The sequence below is a fragment of the Martes martes genome, assembly GCF_963455335.1.
Source record: "Martes martes genome assembly, chromosome: X".
In the NCBI taxonomy this organism is placed as follows: domain Eukaryota; kingdom Metazoa; phylum Chordata; class Mammalia; order Carnivora; family Mustelidae; genus Martes; species Martes martes.
In genome coordinates this window covers 89,406,605-89,424,738 of record NC_137897.1, presented here as the reverse complement: position 1 = coordinate 89,424,738, position 18,134 = coordinate 89,406,605, and the positions used below count along the sequence as shown (strand labels likewise).

Here is an 18,134-nt window from a genome sequence, read left to right as displayed (position 1 = left end):
TATAAACCAATTAATAACAAAATCAAAGAAATACATCGACAGTAATACAATAATAGCAGGGGACTTTAACACTCCCCTCACTGAAATGGACAGATCATCTAAGCAAAAGATCAACAAGGAAATAAAGGCCTTAAATGACACACTGGACCAGATGGACATCACAGATATATTCAGAACATTCCATCCCAAAGCAACAGAATATACATTCTTCTCTAGTGCACATGGAACATTCTCCAGAATAGACCACATCCTGGGTCATAAATCAGGTCTCAATCGGTACCAAAAGATCGAGATCATTCCCTGCATATTTTCAGACCACAATGCTCTGAAGCTCGAACTCAATCACAAGAGGAAATTTGGAAAGAACGCAAATACATGGAGACTAAACAGCATCCTTCTAAAAAATGAATGGGTCAACCAGGAAATTAAAGAAGAATTGAAAAAATTCATGGAAACAAATGATAATGAAAACACAACAGTTCAAAATCTATGGGACACAACAAAGGCAGTCCTGAGAGGAAAATATATAGCAGTGCAAGCCTTTCTCAAGAAACAAGAAAGGTCTCAAATACACAACCTAACCCTACACCTAAAGGAGCTGGAGAGAGAACAACAAAGAAAGCCTAAACCCAGCAGGAGAAGAGAAATTATAAAGATCAGAGCAGAAATCAATGAAATAGAAACTAAAAAAACAATAGAACAAATCAACAAAACTAGGAGCTGGTTCTTTGAAAGAATTAATAAGATTGATAAGCCCCTGGCCAGACTTATCAAAAAGAAAAGAGAAAGGACGCAAATAAATAAAATCATGAATGAAAGAGGAGAGATCACAACCAACACCAAAGAAATACAAACAATTATAAGAACATACTACGAGCAACTCTATGGCAACAAATTTGACAACCTGGAAGAAATGGATACATTTCTAGAGATGTATAAACTACCACAACTGAACCAGGAAGAAATAGATAACCTGAACAGACCCATAACCAGTAAGGAGATTGAAACAGTCATCAAAAATCTCCAAACAAACAAAAGTCCAGGACCAGACGGCTTCCCAGGGGAATTCTACCAAACATTTAAAGAAGAATTAATTCCTATTCTCCTGAAACTGTTCCAAAAAATAGAAATGGAAGGAAAACTTCCAAACTCATTCTATGAGGCCAGCATCACCTTGATCCCAAAACCAGACAAGGATCCCACCAAAAAAGAGAATTACAGACCAATATCCTTGATGAACACAGATGCGAAAATTCTCACCAAAATACTGGCCAATAGGATCCAACAGTACATTAAAAGGATTATTCACCACGACCAAGTGGGATTTATTCCAGGGCTGCAAGGTTGGTTCAACATCCGCAAATCCATCAATGTGATACAATACATTAATAAAAGAAAGAGTAAGAACCATATGATACTCTCAATAGATGCTGAAAAAGCATTTGACAAAGTGCAGCATCCCTTCCTGATTAAAACTCTTCAAAGTGTAGGGATAGAAGGCACATACCTCAACATTATCAAAGCCATCTATGAAAAACCCACCGCAAATATCATTCTCAATGGAGAAAAACTGAAAGCTTTTCCGCTAAGGTCAGGAACACGGCAGGGATGTCCGTTATCACCACTGCTGTTCAATATAGTACTAGAAGTCCTAGCCTCAGCAATCAGACAACAAAAAGAAATTAAAGGCATCCAAATCGGCAAAGAAGAAGTCAAACTATCACTCTTTGCAGATGATATGATACTATATGTGGAAAACCCAAAAGGCTCCACTCCAAAACTGCTAGAACTTATACAGGAATTCAGTAAAGTGTCAGGATATAAAGTCAATGCACAGAAATCAGTCGCATTTCTTTACACTAACAACAAGACAGAAGAAAGAGAAATTGAGGAGTCAGTCCCATTTACAATCGTACCCAAAACCATAAGATACCTAGGAATAAATCTAACCAAAGAGGCAAAGAATCTATACTCAGAAAACTATAAAGTACTCATGAAAGAAATTGAGGAAGACACAAAGAAATGGAAAAATATTCCATGCTCATGGATTGGAAGAACAAATATTGTGAAAATGTCTATTTTACCTAAAGCAATCTACACATTTAATGCAATCCCTATCAAAATCCCATCCATTTTTTTTAAAGAAATAGAACAAATAATCCTAAAATTTATATGGAACCAGAAAAGACCTCGAATAGCCAAAGGAATATTGAAAAAGAAAGCCAAAGTCGGTGGTATCACAATTCCAGACTTCAAGCTCTATTACAAAGCTGTCATCATCAAGACAGTATGGTACTGGCACAAAAACAGACATATAGACCAATGGAACAGAATAGAGAGCCCAGAAATAGACCCTCAACTCTATGGTCAACTAATCTTCGACAAAGCAGGAAAGAATATCCAATGGAAAAAAGACAGCCTCTTCAACAAATGGTGCTGGGAAAATTGGACAGCCACATGCAGAAAAATGAAATTGGACTATTTCCTTACACCACACACGAAAATAGACTCAAAGTGGATGAAGGACCTCAATGTGCGAAAGGAATCTATCAAAATCCTTGAGGACAATGCAGGCAGCAACCTCTTTGACCTCCACCGCAGCAACTTCTTCCTAGGAACATCGCCAAAGGCAACAGAAGCAAGGGCAAAAATGAACTATTGGGATTTCATCAAGATCAAAAGCTTTTGCACAGCAAAGGAAACAGTTAACAAAACCAAAAGACAACTGACAGAATGGGAGAAGATATTTGCAAACGACATATCAGATAAAGGGCTCGTATCCAAAATCTATAAAGAGCTTATCAAACTCAATACCCAAAGAACAAATAATCCAGTCAAGAAATGGGCAGAGGACATGAACAGACATTTCTGCAAGGAAGACATCCAGATGGCCAACAGACACATGAAAAAATGCTCCACATCACTCGGCATCAGGGAAATACAAATCAAAACCACAATGAGATACCACCTCACACCAGTCAGAATGGCTAAAATTAACAAGTCAAGAAATGACAGATGCTGGCGAGGATGCGGAGAGAGGGGAACCCTCCTACACTGTTGGTGGGAATGCAAGCTGGTGCAACCACTCTGGAAAACAGTGTGGAGGTTCCTCAAAAAACTGAAAATAGAGCTACCCTACGACCCAGCAATTGCACTCCTGGGTATATATCCTAAAGATACAAACGTGGTGCTCCGAAGGGGCACGTGCACCCGAATGTTTATAGCAGCAATGTCCACAATAGCCAAACTGTGGAAAGCGCCTAGATGTCCATCAACAGATGAATGGATAAAGAAGATGTGGTATATATACACAATGGAATACTATGCAGCCATCAAAAGACATGAAATCTTGCCATTTGCGACGACGTGGATGGAACTAGAGGGTATCATGCTTAGCGAAATAAGTCAATCGGAGAAAGACAACTATCATATGATCTCTTTGATATGAGGAAGTGGAGATGCAAGGTGGGGGGGTTTGGGGGGAGGTAGGAAAAGAAAAAATGAAAAGATGGGATTGGGAGGGAGACAAACCATAAAAGACTCAATCTCAAGAAACAGACTGAGGGTTGCGGGGGGGAAGGGGGATGGGAGAGGGTGGTGGGGAAATGGACATTGGGGAGGGTATGTGCTATGATGAGTGCTGTGAAATGTGTAAACCAGACGATTCACAGACCTGTACCCCTGGGGATAAAAATACATTATATGTTTATTAAAATAAAAAAAATTAAAAAAAAAAAAAAAAAAAAAAAAGAATATAAGGTTTCTTTCTGAGGGGATGAAAATGTTTTCGAAATTGACCGTGGTGATGGTTGTACATATCTCTGAATATACCAAAATCTGCTGAAACTCTACACTTCACTTAATAAAACTGCTGCAACACATTAAAAAAAATATTAGTATGTCCCACTTTCTTCTTTGAGTCTGAAATTAAGCAGATATCACAATGCAAGGGCCATCCGTGACATTCACTCCTATCACTGATTTAAAACAGCTGAAAGAGAGAGACGACCAGGGAAACCATTTGCCTAGTCTTCTTGTAGGGTTCACACCATTCTGTATTTTATTCGGTGTGATTCAGTTACAAATTTGCTGGTTAGGTTTTCACAATTTAATCTTTATTGACCAGGGCCATTCATGGCCAATTATTTTTCACTCTTTTAAATGTATATACGGAGACCTGGCTCGTGCCAGGTACAGTGCAAAGAGCTAGAAGAAAGGGGCTTCCCCTCAGAGTTCCTTTTCCTCTCTCTCCAGAAGCACAGGTCTTTCCGTGGTACCTCCAGACACCGTCCAAAGAGCATCTGATGCCCTCCCACCAAAATGGAAGGATGAGATTTGGAATCCTGGCTTTTCCTGCTCCTTTTAACGTCTGTGACAATCGAGAAGTTCAAGGGAGGAAATTCTGGTGTAGTTACTTGCTCCTGCCATTGAGTCAGATAAAACTCACAGCAACACCGTGTTACAGAAAGTACAAGAGCCGCAGGTACGAGTCATGGCTTATCAGCGTTTTCCAGGGCTTCTGCACACACGGCTGTTTCCACAGCTGCAGATCCAGCTACCGCAGAACTCTGCACTGTGCACAACATCTACAATTTAGTAAAGCTGGAAAGAATTTTATTTTTGTAAAAACTAAATGGGGTGTGGCTCATTTTCTTGCCAAAGGGCTATTTTATTCCAAGACACTGCTGTCTGCTGACCTTCATTTATAGGCTGAGCAATGTTCTATTTAAGTAAAATTAACTCATAGTGGGCACTTTTTTTGGGATACAATAATTATTGCAAAGAAATAACAATGTTTAAATTTGATTTGTTCTTAGTTTAGATTTGATTATATTGGGTTATAAATGAATGTCTTTGTTCACACACGGTTTAAATTTAGAAATTATTTTATGTCAAGAAAAAGGGCCATATTTAAGTTCATTTTCTACATGTAAAGGATATTTTTAGGGTTCGTGACATCCAATATTTTGTGTTTTTTGTTCTACTAGACTGCAGGTGTCTCTTACCCACCTTTACAGCGAGGGCACCTAGCAGTCTTTGTTGGACATTTCATTTCATTGAATGAGGAAACAATGCCACAAACAGAGTAATTAAGGCATTGTCTGCGTTACTATCCCTGGTTAACTAGTACTTCATCTGTAGTTCATACTATTTCAATACATACTTGGCAACTTTGGGCACATTTGAAAGCTTTCCTGAGTTTACATCTATTTATAAATGGCCTAGAGGACTTCTTTTACGTGATTCTTACATATTTCAAGGTACTTGACTTGACATACCATCCTTCTCTTCTCTTTACACAAATCTCTGGTTAGGGAAGTTTCCCATCTTTGGCTTACACCTATAAATATATTCTAGTTTCCTTTCTTTTTCTAGGAAAAAAAAATGCTGGAACACTTTGACTTAGGATCAGACACCAAATATGTGGGTTGGCTTACATTTTAAAACATGCAAATCTATCAGTATTACTTTTTGGTTATCTATACTAATGATAATTTGGCTATCTTTGTTTTTTAGTTATTATAAGACAAAATACGACATTTTAATTATTCATAGCCACTTGTAAAAATGATTTCAACTGTAGCTTTAAACTGGAGACCCACAAACTGCTCAGAATATTTGTAGAATGTGTCAGTGTCCTTCATCATTTCCTGGTTTTTGCTTTTGAAAACCTCCACTAGAGGAAACTAGGGGCATCATAAATTTAAGATTAATGTGTTTTGAATTCACCCATTTCTAAAGGCTACATGTCATCTTGGGAAAATGTTGATTTCATTTATAACCCTCTGTCTTCCCAAACACTTTAAGTTCTCACTAATTTATTTTCTCTTGTCTCCTGTTTTTATAAAGGTAAACTTCTTAACATTCACATTTCTATTTCTCCTACTATAGAAACACTGAAGACTTTGAAGCTTTTTTTCCTCTGCCTCCTCTGCCAAATCAAGGATCAACATTACCTATCACTACCTTTCACCATCATCGAAGCTGTATTTGTTAATAGCAGAGGGTTTATAATGTATGAATAATGTTTCAAATTTCCCTTTGAGGGCAAATTCTTTAAGCCTTCAGGTGGCATAGCCTCACAAAAGGATAAATGAACTGGTAAACGGGTTTCCTAGCTAAGTCAAGAATCTTCTTCAACCTGGAACTTTGTTAAAATCTTCCCTATCCATAATAAAAAGCAACAGAAAGCAATATTTTTATAATGCCATTAAATAAAGCAGAAAAAATAAACGATCTTAGTTTGAATGGTGATACGTAAGGAAAAGTGTTTGAATTAGAGGAAAATGAACAGAAGGATATACATACCTAACAAGATCATCTAAGGCAACATTCACTGACCTATAAAAGGGGAGTATTTATTGAGCACCTACTATCTGCTAGCTTCTTTATACACGTTTTCATTTGATTTGAAGGACAACACTGAAAACAAGTGCTATTAGCCCCATTTTAGAGATGGTGAAACTGAGGTTTAAAGGAGTTACAGAACTTCCCTAATGTCACAGAGATGGTAAAGAGCAAAGCCCTTGGAACACATATTTTATGCTAAAATCCATTCTGACAATAAAGCATAATTGTAGATGATCATGCTGAAAAGAAAAAAAAAAAAGAAGGTGGTAGGAATGAGTTCTCAGGTCAGACAAATTTTCTTTTTTAAAGATTTATTTATTTGAGAGAAAGTGTGTGTGCATGAGTGGGGGGAGGGGGAGAGGGAGAGAGAGGATCTCAGGCAGACTCCCCGCTGAGTGTGGAGCCCAACAATGTGGGGCTCAATCTAAGGACCCAGAAATGACCTGAGCTGAAACCAAGAGCCCGGAGGTTCAACTGACTGAGCCACCCAGGCGCCCCAGGTCAGACAAATTTTCTATATCACTTCCGGGTCATCATGCTATGCCCAGACCAACACGGACCTTAAAGAGACTGGTGACCTGGTGGAAGGAGAAAAATATCAGGGAAGGGTCTGTGAAACAGCATGGGGTGAGTTTTGAGAGGGACATGCAGTGTACAACAAGCCATTCAAATCTACAAAATATTTGTTAAGTATTTGCAATTTGGTGAGTCACCATACACCGAACTTAGGCACAAAATAAGTGGGAGTATCAGAGTTTCTACCACTGTTGGATCTCTGCTTAGTTATTTAGGCAATGTGAATGAAATATAAAACTTTGAATTTATTGACTGATGTCAAGGTAATTTAAGGTAATTTAATGTTGATTTCATTTATAACCCTCTGTCTCGGGCAAGACAGAAAAAAAACTATCAAGAAACACATTCATTTAACCAACTCCAGGATTGAAAGTTCCTTTAGGATACTGAAGGTTTACGGTCGCAAATAAGCTCTGTATACTTGAACTGAGTTTTAAAGCAACCTAAAATCTAAAGGCAAGTTAGAAACAAAACCTGTCTCCCTTCCCCCATTAACAGTTCCGTTTGAAAAAAATAGACTTCCTATGATTGTATACCCCACAGGATTCTCCTTTATCCTGCTTTGCACCTGTTAAGTAGATCAGAGGAAACCAAAATATTTCCAAGACATATACTTTACCTAAACTAGCTTCAGTTTAGAGTCAAATACCATACACTATATAAAGAACAGTCCTTTTTTTTTTTTTTTTGGGAATACCACTGTTTGAAATCAAGGCCTATTTTTGCTTAAGCCCATGTTTAAATTTCAGAGATTGTCACAGAACTTCATCTTTAAAAACAAAAACCTTTGCAATTTCTCTTCTAAATCTTTATCTCAAAGAAATAATCAGAGTTGCAAAATGGTTTTTGCAAGGATATTCACTGAAGCATTATCTATAAGATATGGAAACAATATAAACTTGCAACAACCTAGAATTAGTGAAAGAAGTTATTAAATACCCATTATATGGAATATTATAGCAATTTTAAAAATTTTCAAAAATATTTCATTACAAGGGCACCTGGGTGGGTGAGTCGTTAAGTGTCTGCCTTCAGCTCAGGTCATGATCCCGGGGTCCTGGGATCGAGCCCCACATCGGACTCCCTCCTCAGTGGGAAGCCTGATTCTCCTTCTCCCACTCCCCCTGTTTGTGTTTCCTCTTGCTCTCTCTGTGTCAAGTAAATAAATTAAATCTTTAAAAAAATTTGATTACAGGAGCACCTGGGTGGCTCAGTCCATTAAGCATATGACTTCTGCTCAGATGGTGATCTTGGGGTCCTGGGATCCAGCCTCCCTTCCCAGCTCCCTGTTCAGCATGGAGTCTGCTTCTCCCTCTCTCTTTGCCCCTCCCCCAGCTCATGTGCACTCTCTCAAATAAATAAAATCTTTAAAAAAATTTTGATTACATGGAAACATGTAGTAGTAAGTGAAAAGAATGGAATACAAACTGTATGATTCCAACTTTTAGAATATGTAACTTTCTATACTGGAAATAGATTAAAAAATATGAGCAGGTGGTACAATTATGAATAATTTTAATTTTCCTCATTATAAATCCTTTTATATTTTCCTCTAAAATGTTTACAATGATTTTGTATTTTTTAACTCAAAGCGAAGTGGTTAAAAACATTTTAGTTGTGTGCTACTTAAGATACTTCTCCAGTAGATTAACTAAATCATACATATTGACCATTGTAGAATTTCCCATCATGTTCACTTCTAGAAAACACTATGCAGTCTATAATGGTAATTCTCCCTGACCTGAAATACAAGCACCCAAATGTCAAAAAGAATGATAAGAAATGACAAAACTGGAAGTACACAAGCTGATTAAGAAATACAGGAAAAAAGCCTACAGATTACATTAGTCTATGAAAGATAATGTATTACTCAGTGTCAACAGCAGAATGTCAATCTGAGTGCAACACTATGTAATTAGAGCATATAATAAATATTCAAAGCTATTATACTGACCTCACAAATTTTATTTTATTGAAGAGGAAATCTTTATATATATTATATAAAAATTACATATCTATAAGCAGCTTAAAAGAATCAGAGTTAGCGTTTCAATAAAAGGGTTACAAGATTACAAAAAATAACTTGCTACTGAATCTTTTAAACCAAAGACAGCAGAAAGAAGAGCTCAGACTTTATAAAAGAAATTGACTTCTATGAGCAAAAAGAACCCACTCTTCAGAACTAGTCACATGATACCAAGTGATTTCAAAAGTTCTTTCACTCAGATGTTTCTGCTTATTTCAATTCAGCACTATCACTTTACCAATGATATCTTCACAAATACTATCAAATACCATATGACTTCACTCATGTGTGGAATTTAAGCAACAAAACGAACAAAGGAAAAAAGAGAAATGAAAGAGAAGTCTCTTAAATGTGGACAACAAACTGGTGGTCACCAGAGGAGGGATGGGGGAAACAGGTGAAGGGGATTAAGAGTACATTTATGGGGATGCCTGGGTGGCTCAGTTGGTTGAGCGTCTGCCTCTGGCTCAGGTCATGATCACAGGGTCCTAGGATTGAGTCCCTCTCCCTCTGCCCCTCCCCCTGCTTGCACTTTCTCTCTCTCTGGCAAATAAAAAAAATAAAATCCTTAAAAAAAAAAAGAGTACATTTAATGGTGATGAGCACTGAATAACATATAGAAGTGTTGATATTGTACAGCCGAAACTAATAGAACACTCTATGTTAACTATACTGGAATTTAATAAATAAGAACATAATTTTAACCAACGAGATAAAAATGCATGGTAACTCAAAGAATGACAGAGTTAATGAACCATCATAGAATTGGCCAGATGACATAAACACTGGAAATTAATCCAAGGTTAACAGTTTTAAGGGTGGGAGTTGAAAAGGACCCCTCTGGCAGCCAGCTATCCAATAGGCTTCTCAAATGCAGGTCTACATTAACTTTTCATCTTTTCTGTGTTAATGAGGGCATACCAGTTAAATATACAGATTATCTCCTCCATTAGGAGCTTTTCCAAACCCGCACTTCTTTAAAAGGCAATTATAAGGAGAAGCACTTGCTTTTTTGTGAGTTTTACACAAGACCTCCCATTATGGGCAGACACAAAACTAAGAATGAAATAGGATAAGCCAACAGATTCTGTACGATTACCAACAAACACTAAAATACTGCTCAGTAGTTACTTCAGGAGGAGGGAAAAAAAAAAAAAAACAAACCCATCACAGGAATGGCTTTCACAGGCTATCTGGCACAACATTTGAGGGGGAAAAAAATTATAAGCAAGCAATTACATATAGGTTTTTATTCTTGTTATCAGCCAGAAATAGATTATGCCTGGCTTTATTTCTCCTTTGCTTGTAAACGTGGATAGCTGGAGAATCTCTGCAGGTGAGTACAAATGGGGGCGAGACTTTAAGTGATGAGGACTGTGCCATTTCTGTAAACTCCTGTTAAAGTTTTAGTGTGTCAATGACAGACTACGACAGTACTTTGAGTTTATATAGCACCTGTCTGCTAAGAGCCAAGGCTCTCTTATCCTTTTAGCATGGCTGTGACATACACAGATTGGAAACAGATGGCTTGATAAAGCAAAATCCAAACACGGACACAGGAGAACTTGTGTGATTTACTGACGATGGCCTATATGCCCAAACTGCAGAGGACGCCAAGCCCTTGGATTCCACATTCGATGCCTTTTCCAATAAACGACACTCCCTCCTTACCCACAAACAACCTTTTCGGCCGTTAAGAAAAATTAAGCTTTCTTGTAATACAAAATAGGTAGGTTTAATGCACCAAAGTCCTCGCTAAGGAGTGATGTTCGTGGTACCTCTATATTTTAAAGAACTAACATGAGTCATGGAATAGGTCACTGGTGATCGTCTTCCTGCACAGCTACCAATTTGCTAACAAGGTAGTTAGCTTACTTCTACACAGGTGCGTTAAAATTAGAAAAAATCAACTAACATTAACTGAAATAAGCAAGACTATGACTACTGGGGAAAAAAAAAATCCCGGCAAACAAAAACCCTTGCGCCATGCTCTCAATTGTACGAATGACAAGATGCATAATGTACTCTATGTTAGTTATCAGTATAATTATTTTAAGTGACTTTCTCTAGGTCGAACTAGAAGTCAGTAGCACAGTCATGTCTAAAACTTAGTTCTTCTGAAGGCAAGGCCAATATGGTTTTCCCCCAGTATTTCTATTTTCACTTAAAAGCATGTTTTTTCATCTCTAAAACATTTTATACTAACATTTGTCTTTCAAGTGCCAAGATTAAGGCAAATTAGATATTACTAAACATACTGAATTTGACAGTGCCTTACCTTCATAACTACAGTGAGTTGGCCCCAAGAATTAGGACCTTCTGAGACTGACATTTCATGATTAGACAGTATTTTATATTTCTAAGCCATAACTGTAACCAAAGTTGTACCATAACTAAAAACAGCCAGTCCTGACCATTGGTATCTAAAACAGCTTCCAGGGAGCTTCTGGGTGGTTCAGTTGGTCTGCTTTCAGCTCAGTTCATGATCCTGGGGGCCTGGGAATGAGCCCCAGAGCCCCACCTTGGGCTCCCTGCTCAGTGGGGAGTCTGCTTCTCCCTCTCCCTCTGCCCCTCCCCCCACTTGTTCTCCCTCTCTCAAGTAAATAAATAAAATCTTTAAAAAAAAAAAAGGAACTTCCAACTGTGTAATGTATCTAAAAAGCTTGTGAAACCTCCCAACACACTGAACGAACATATATATATGGTAGATCAGTCTCTAGAGAAATTACACGGACTCAAACCTCGATCTAGCTGTTTTCGTTCAAACTGTGTTTTATTGGTTTCACAGCTCAAATTCTTCCCTCTCTGCATTACTTTTAACCAACAGAAACATTATCACATGAGCAAATATGAAATGATTTTAAAAACAGACACCCGACTTGTCATGTACCAATAGACGCTTAGTTTCAGTTTTATGCCAGCTACTTTTGGAATCTGTGCTGAACAGCAAGAAGAGTTTAGCATTCACATGGTGCCTAGATGGTGCTCGTGATACACAACAGCAGATTCCGGAGTTGATCTTATGTGGTAAGACTATCACGTCAGTATATTTCTTAGAAAGGCAAGCAGAAATGATGTCTAAAACAGAACATGGAATAATGGAAAGTGGACTTTCTTCCCTTTTTTCCCTGTCAGTTTCGCCAGAAAGAATCACTTTAGTTCTCAGGCAACATGGCCAAGCTACCCCTTCTTTTCAGCAACAGTCATGTGGTTTGCCTAGGAGCAAAATTTCATTTGGTTTCTGATAGTGCCTTGGATACTGACATTCTGCCAGTATAAATAGTCAAGTCTAATGTGCATGTAACCATTTGTAGAAGAGATGTAATCTCAACCAAAATATTACTCACCAGTTATAATTAATCCTTCTACCCCAAATGCCATAAACCCAGACATTTTTAGCAATGCAATCTAAATGATGGCATCAGACTGGAGACCCTGGACTTCAATGTTGATTGTCTGTACTATGTCAAGGCAGAGCATAATTTGCTTGGCTCCCCACCCCGGGTAAAGAGAGAGGTTGATAAATTGCTAGATCTAACAGTAGAGATTAAGAATTAGACTCACAACCCCCTAATCTTAATAAAAACCCGAGTTCATTAAATGATACCCCCCCATTAAGTCAGTAACAAAGTCAGAGGTTTTAAATGAGTGGACATTGGAAGACAAGAAAATGTTCCACAGACTAAGAGCCTAGTGATGATCCTGTTTTGACATGAGTTAATAATATTTTAAAAAGAGCTTATCTTCCTACCACTTTAACCTCGTTTGATAGTTAGCTGTATTCTCTCTTTGAGGTTACAATATGTATTAGGAGTTCAATCTAAAATTCTACGATCACCTCACTTCCACTAGGGGGTTCTATCTACCAGTGTAGTTAATTTCAATAACTCAGGTGCCGCTTAATTCCACTTTGAGCAAATCTGTGCCACAAGGCTAGCCTTGAGGTCAGAACTCTATGCTTTCAAGGAGTTCTAGTACTTCAGCTCAGAAACCCCAGCCCAGCACAAAAATGGAATGCTCAAGTCATTCCGAGGTTGCGGCAGTAGACGGAGGGCTTTTTTTTTTTTTTTTTTGCCTAATGCATACAAAACCAACATCTCTTAAATGTTCCCCGTTTCATTTATAGCTGCCCTAGTTTCAAGGCTGACTATGTATCAACTGGATCCATTTTTGTAAATAAGTAAAGCTTTTAAACTTCTGACCTCAGAGACTCCTCTGCCCATTTCTATACTCTGCAAAATATAATCTGAATACCAGAACTGCCACATTTTTCCAACAGCAATCTTAACTTGGGCCACATGGGCTGGTCCTGGTCATCACCGGAGCTGTTTCAGGGGGGCCTCTTGTTATTCCATCAAGATATTGAAAGGCAAAACCCAACCAGTTGGATTGGTCAGATTTAGAATCCACTGTTCTTGTGCCTCATTTCTGATCCAATTAATTGCAAACCACAAATAACCGGTGGTTAATTTTAGTCAAGAAATGATCCACCACCTTCAAGTAGATGGCTAATAAAGAGAACAGTTCAATTAGAATATAGGCCAGAACCAGGAATATGGGTAAATCCTAATTTTTTTAACACTATCTCAGACTATGGCTTCAAAACTATCATCTAGGGATGAAGTGTGTGTGAATTAAAGGTCGATTTTCCCAGAAAATAATTAGTAAGATATTTTTTAAATTTAGGAAAGCTACCAGGGAGATATATGTCCGGCACAAACAGATTTCAAGCCCTTATTTTAAAAACAGCTCCCGTTTTTATTTTGGATAAAATCGGAGCACCAAATTCCCTTTCTGTTCCCTTCCTCCAAGTCCAAGTAGAAGTCCCTGGAGTATAGACTAGTTCACACTCTCCCTCTCTTTTTCTTTTTTTCTCTCTCTCTCTCTTTCTTTCTTTCTTTCTTTTTTTTGTTGTTGTGGTAGTTTTTGGAAAATGGGCTTCAGCCATTACATTCCAGTTTTCAAGGCAAAAGAAGTCATGTGACCATTACCCTAGGGGCATCAGAGACTTGGGGCACGTGATGCCAATCAGCAAGTGTGGGACTTCAGCCACTTCGCTGGAATTCACTGGAAACCGCATCTCCAGGATCCAGTTGAGGCTCCCAAACACATTGTGACATCATTAAAGTGGCCCGAGTGCTTACTTCTCAGGAGCTTGCCATTTCACTTCACGTTTTCTACCTGCCGTGGGGCCAGCCCGGCTCTCTTCCCCACCTCACCCCCTCCCTCGTAACAGGCCGGGCACCCCCAGCATCCCCTCCATCGGATCCTAAATGGCGAGGCTCTCCAACAGTTAGTTCTAAGCCCAACCTGCACCCCTGGGGATGGTGTGCAGATCCGGCGGGGAGCAAGAAGCCGCGAGCGCGTCGGGCAAATGTCAGATAGCATTAACCCCACTCCACCTCCCAGCCTGGGATCCTCTGCAGTCCTGGAGCCGGGCCGTTGGAGCCGCCAGCGCGCTACCAGCAGTAGCGGCGGCAGCGGCAACTTTAGGACTGGCAAGAAGCCAGGGTGGGTGGTCAGCGTCCCCCCCCGCCTCTTATTGGAGCGCTTAAGTACTGCGGGTGGAGGAAAGTAAACAGCGGCAAGTGCAGCTGGGGGGCGGGGGCAGGAGAGATCACCCCCCTCCCACCGCCCCTGCCGCCCCGGTCCCCGGGAGCCCCGAGAGGTCCCGGGCTGCCACGGCCCCGACCGCGCGCTCGGAGCTGCAGAGCCAGAGGAGCCGAGCAGGGGGCGGACAGAGGGGTGCAGGGAGATGGGGAACCGAGAGGTTCTGCCCCAGTGGCCCGGAGATGTTGTGCTACTGAAAGGGAAAAAAGTGCTTACTCATAGGGAGACGCGGTGCAATCGCTGCGCTCTCGCTAATGGCCAGGGAAGCAAGCGGGAGGCCGGCAGCCGGAGCCCGCCCGGTTCCTTCCCCGGGCCAAGGCAGCGGCTCAGAGCCCCGGAACTGGCGTGTGCCCGAGAGGTCACCCGAGGCGGGCGAGCGGGGGCCGGAGGCGTCGCAGGCTGCCGGCTCCGGGATTTCCTGAGTCCGGGGCGGGAGGGGGCGGGGGGCCGAGGGGAGGGTAGCAGTAGCTGGGGAAGGACGACAGAGGGAAGTTAGGCGCTCGGTTTCCACTTCGGGGCCGCCGCCACGGAAGGGGAGAAGGACAAGGGTTGGCGTCAAGGACTGCAGCCCCAGGTAAGCAACAAGTTACGAGCAACTAGCGAGAAAGCACCATCCCGGTGGTTAAGAGCAGAAAACGTGTTTGCGGCGGGTGGTCGTGGGGGACACTGTCACTCCCACCCGTCCTGGATGCCAACGACCCGTTTTAGCGCCGAAGGTGCCAGGACCGAAATTTCTGCAGCCCCCTCTCCGCTCCGCGTCCCCCCGCGCGGGGCACGTTCCAGCTGAGGTTCCCAGAGATGCTCTCCGCTGGACCCACGCCTGCCCACGCCCCGGGAACCCGCTCCCGTCGTGCCCTGGCGTGTCCACAAAGCACTTACATAAAGTCGCAGAGTCCCGGATCTGGCCCCACAGCCTCCGACCGACGCACCCAGACAACTTCTGCCTCTTGGAATCTTTGCGGCAGTGGTTCTAAAGCCAGCGCTCCCTCCCTCCCGCCTGCCCCCTCCGCCCCTCGGCCGCCGCCATTGGCTCGGGTGGTGCTCACTGTCGGCCTGGGAACCTGGAAGGGGATTGGGCCGCGAGCCTGTCACATCAACTGGGTGGGGAGCCCGGGGAGGAATCGACTGGCACCCTGGAGGGATGGGGGCTCTAACTCTGCGGCAGGGAGCGGAGACCGGTCCCTTGCGCCTGCTTCTCCCTCTCCCTGGCTAAAAAGTAAGAGATTAGAAGTCCACGGTGCCTGGCTCAGAATCATATGCAATAATAAAATAAAATGAAGTGGAATAAATGGAAAGATAGGAATGTTGGGAATGGGCGTTTGAAAGTCACCAAGCCCCTATTTAAGTCCGAGGGTACAGTTTCTCTCCGGAATGGTAAAGAGAGTCTCGGCCAAGAAGGGCCATTTACTAGTAGTTTCGTCTGCGCGGATCAGCCCAGGTGTGAAACCTTAGCAATCTTCCCTTTTCCCTTCGGAGGTCTAGGGAGCAGAATATGGGCAGGACGGGGCTCTCGGGTCTTTGGTTTGGTGCCAAGTGAATTGTTGACCAAAATCACCTGTCAGTTAGGGTTGTCCATGCGGAAAGCGGTGTGAGGTCGAGGTGGGAAGGAATGGTGGGAGTCACGTCGTTTCATTCGTTGGGAAATGGATGTCAATTCTCAACAATCTCCTTCCACCAGAGAAAACGTGGAGACGTGCTCCTGCTTCCCAAAATACCTTTTCTGTTCCCCAGTGTCCCTTTTCCTCTTTACCCATGAGATTGCCTCCATATCATAGCTAGCTTCCTGCGTTAATACACGGGGAGGTTTCCCCTGCGTATCTGCATTCCAATCCTTTGGCTCACTCCAGGTCAGCTCAGAGGACCAGAGTTGGAGGGATTCTCCAGGGTCAGGACAAGTGATTGGCTTGTGGGACAGCTGTCCAAGAGAAAGTCTAAGCCCTTTCCCTTTCCAGTCGTAACTATTTGGTTCAAGAAATGCGTACTTGGATTTTTTTTTTTTACACATTTAAAATTGGTTCAAATACATCTCATTTTCCACGCATTTTGGAAAAATGCTAAATTAAGAGTGGCCTGAAAAATTGAATGCTCTTGTAAAGAAACCCCCAGTTGATCTGCTTTATGAACTTCCTTAAAGAAATTAACCTGTACTGAGTACTGGGACTTCTTAAATGGGAAGGCGTAGAGGAGTCCACAGACTGCCTAAAAGCTAGATAAGCAGAGAAGGATTTGGCACTGGCAAAAAAGCCTCGTTAAATATTTATTAATGATTAACCAACCAGAAGGACTTATGAAAGGCACAGGGAGGTGAAAAAGAAATGAGAGGACAACAGTGCTTTCAGAAACATTACATTTCTGTTATGAGAGATTTCATACCAGGTCAGGTTGGGGTCGCTGCAAAAATACTTATTTCAACACGTTGCTGTTAGCCTGACCCACACACATTTACAATAGGCTCCAGAATGAGATTCCTGACTTCCAATAATTGTCCGGAGGTTTGCTATGGTTTCTGGAATTCTTTGCACAGATTTTCTAGACACAGTAAATATGGTACTTTTTTAAGAAAAGATTTTATTTATTTATTTGACAGACATATCACAAGTAGGCAGAGAGGCAGGCAGAGAGAGGGAAGCAGGCTCCCTGCTGAGCAGAGAGCCCAGATGCGCCTTGCGGGGGGGCTGGATCCCAGGACCCTGAGATCATGACCTGAGTCGGAGCCAGACGCTTAACTGACTGAGCCACCCAGGAGCCCTGGTACTCCTAACTTTTGTCTGAGTCACCACAGAAAACTTCCACCTGCTTTTAGACTTAGACTTAGCAATTTCCTGAAGGAACTCGGGAAGCATCATTTTCGAGGATGGATATATTTGCCTCACTTACTTAATTTTCTACTTTAGTTTATTTTTCAAGTTTTGGAATTTAGAGTAAGTCAAAATATTAAGAATCCTATGCATATCCTCTTTTTGCTTTCTTGTTTCTCAACCAGAGAAGCTTCCGTCGAAACGTTAATAAAAGTCTTTGTTCACCACTAACGCTGCAGATGTCAGACTTCAGCCAAGAGTTTGTTGCCGAGAAACGTCACTTTAATGGCAGTGCAGTGGTCTATAGTCTGAAAGCTTCAGGGTGTCCAAGCGGGGCCCTACTCATGACCTCAAGAGATAAAAAGGTGCCTTAAACACAAAAGCGCCTCTTTGGATACTAGTTGAGATTTCTAGGTAACAAGCTCAGCAGTATAATCCAGGTCAAACTGCGTTTTATTTATTTATTTATTTTTTAAGATTTTATCTGTTTATTTGACAGAGAGAGCCAGAGAGCACTGGTGGAAGAATGACAGAGGGAGAAGGAGAAGCAGGCTCCCTGCTCCCTGATGAGGGACTCGATCCCAGGACTCTGGGATCATGACCTGGGGGGAAGGCAGATGCTGAGCCACCTGGGCATCTGGGTAGAACTGCATTTTCATGAATATTATTAAAATAGGCATTTTGGTGTAACTAAGCTACCTTTGTGTTGCCCCAAATCTGAAAGGCATCTTCAAAGATTAGGGTTTTCTCTAAGAAAGTAGCCTCAGACTCGA

General features: G+C 41.4%; 1 protein-coding gene across 1 annotated transcript in view; it reads right to left on the bottom strand.

The window, feature by feature from the left end:
* Positions 1–15,526, bottom strand: part of PLS3 (plastin 3) — an 88,260-nt gene extending 72,734 nt beyond the window's left edge. The window contains exon 1 of the mRNA XM_080795449.1: positions 15,443–15,526. The gene's annotated coding sequence lies outside the window, so the exon portion shown is untranslated. The remainder of the gene's footprint in view (positions 1–15,442) is intronic.
* Positions 15,527–18,134: the final 2,608 nt, after the last annotated feature.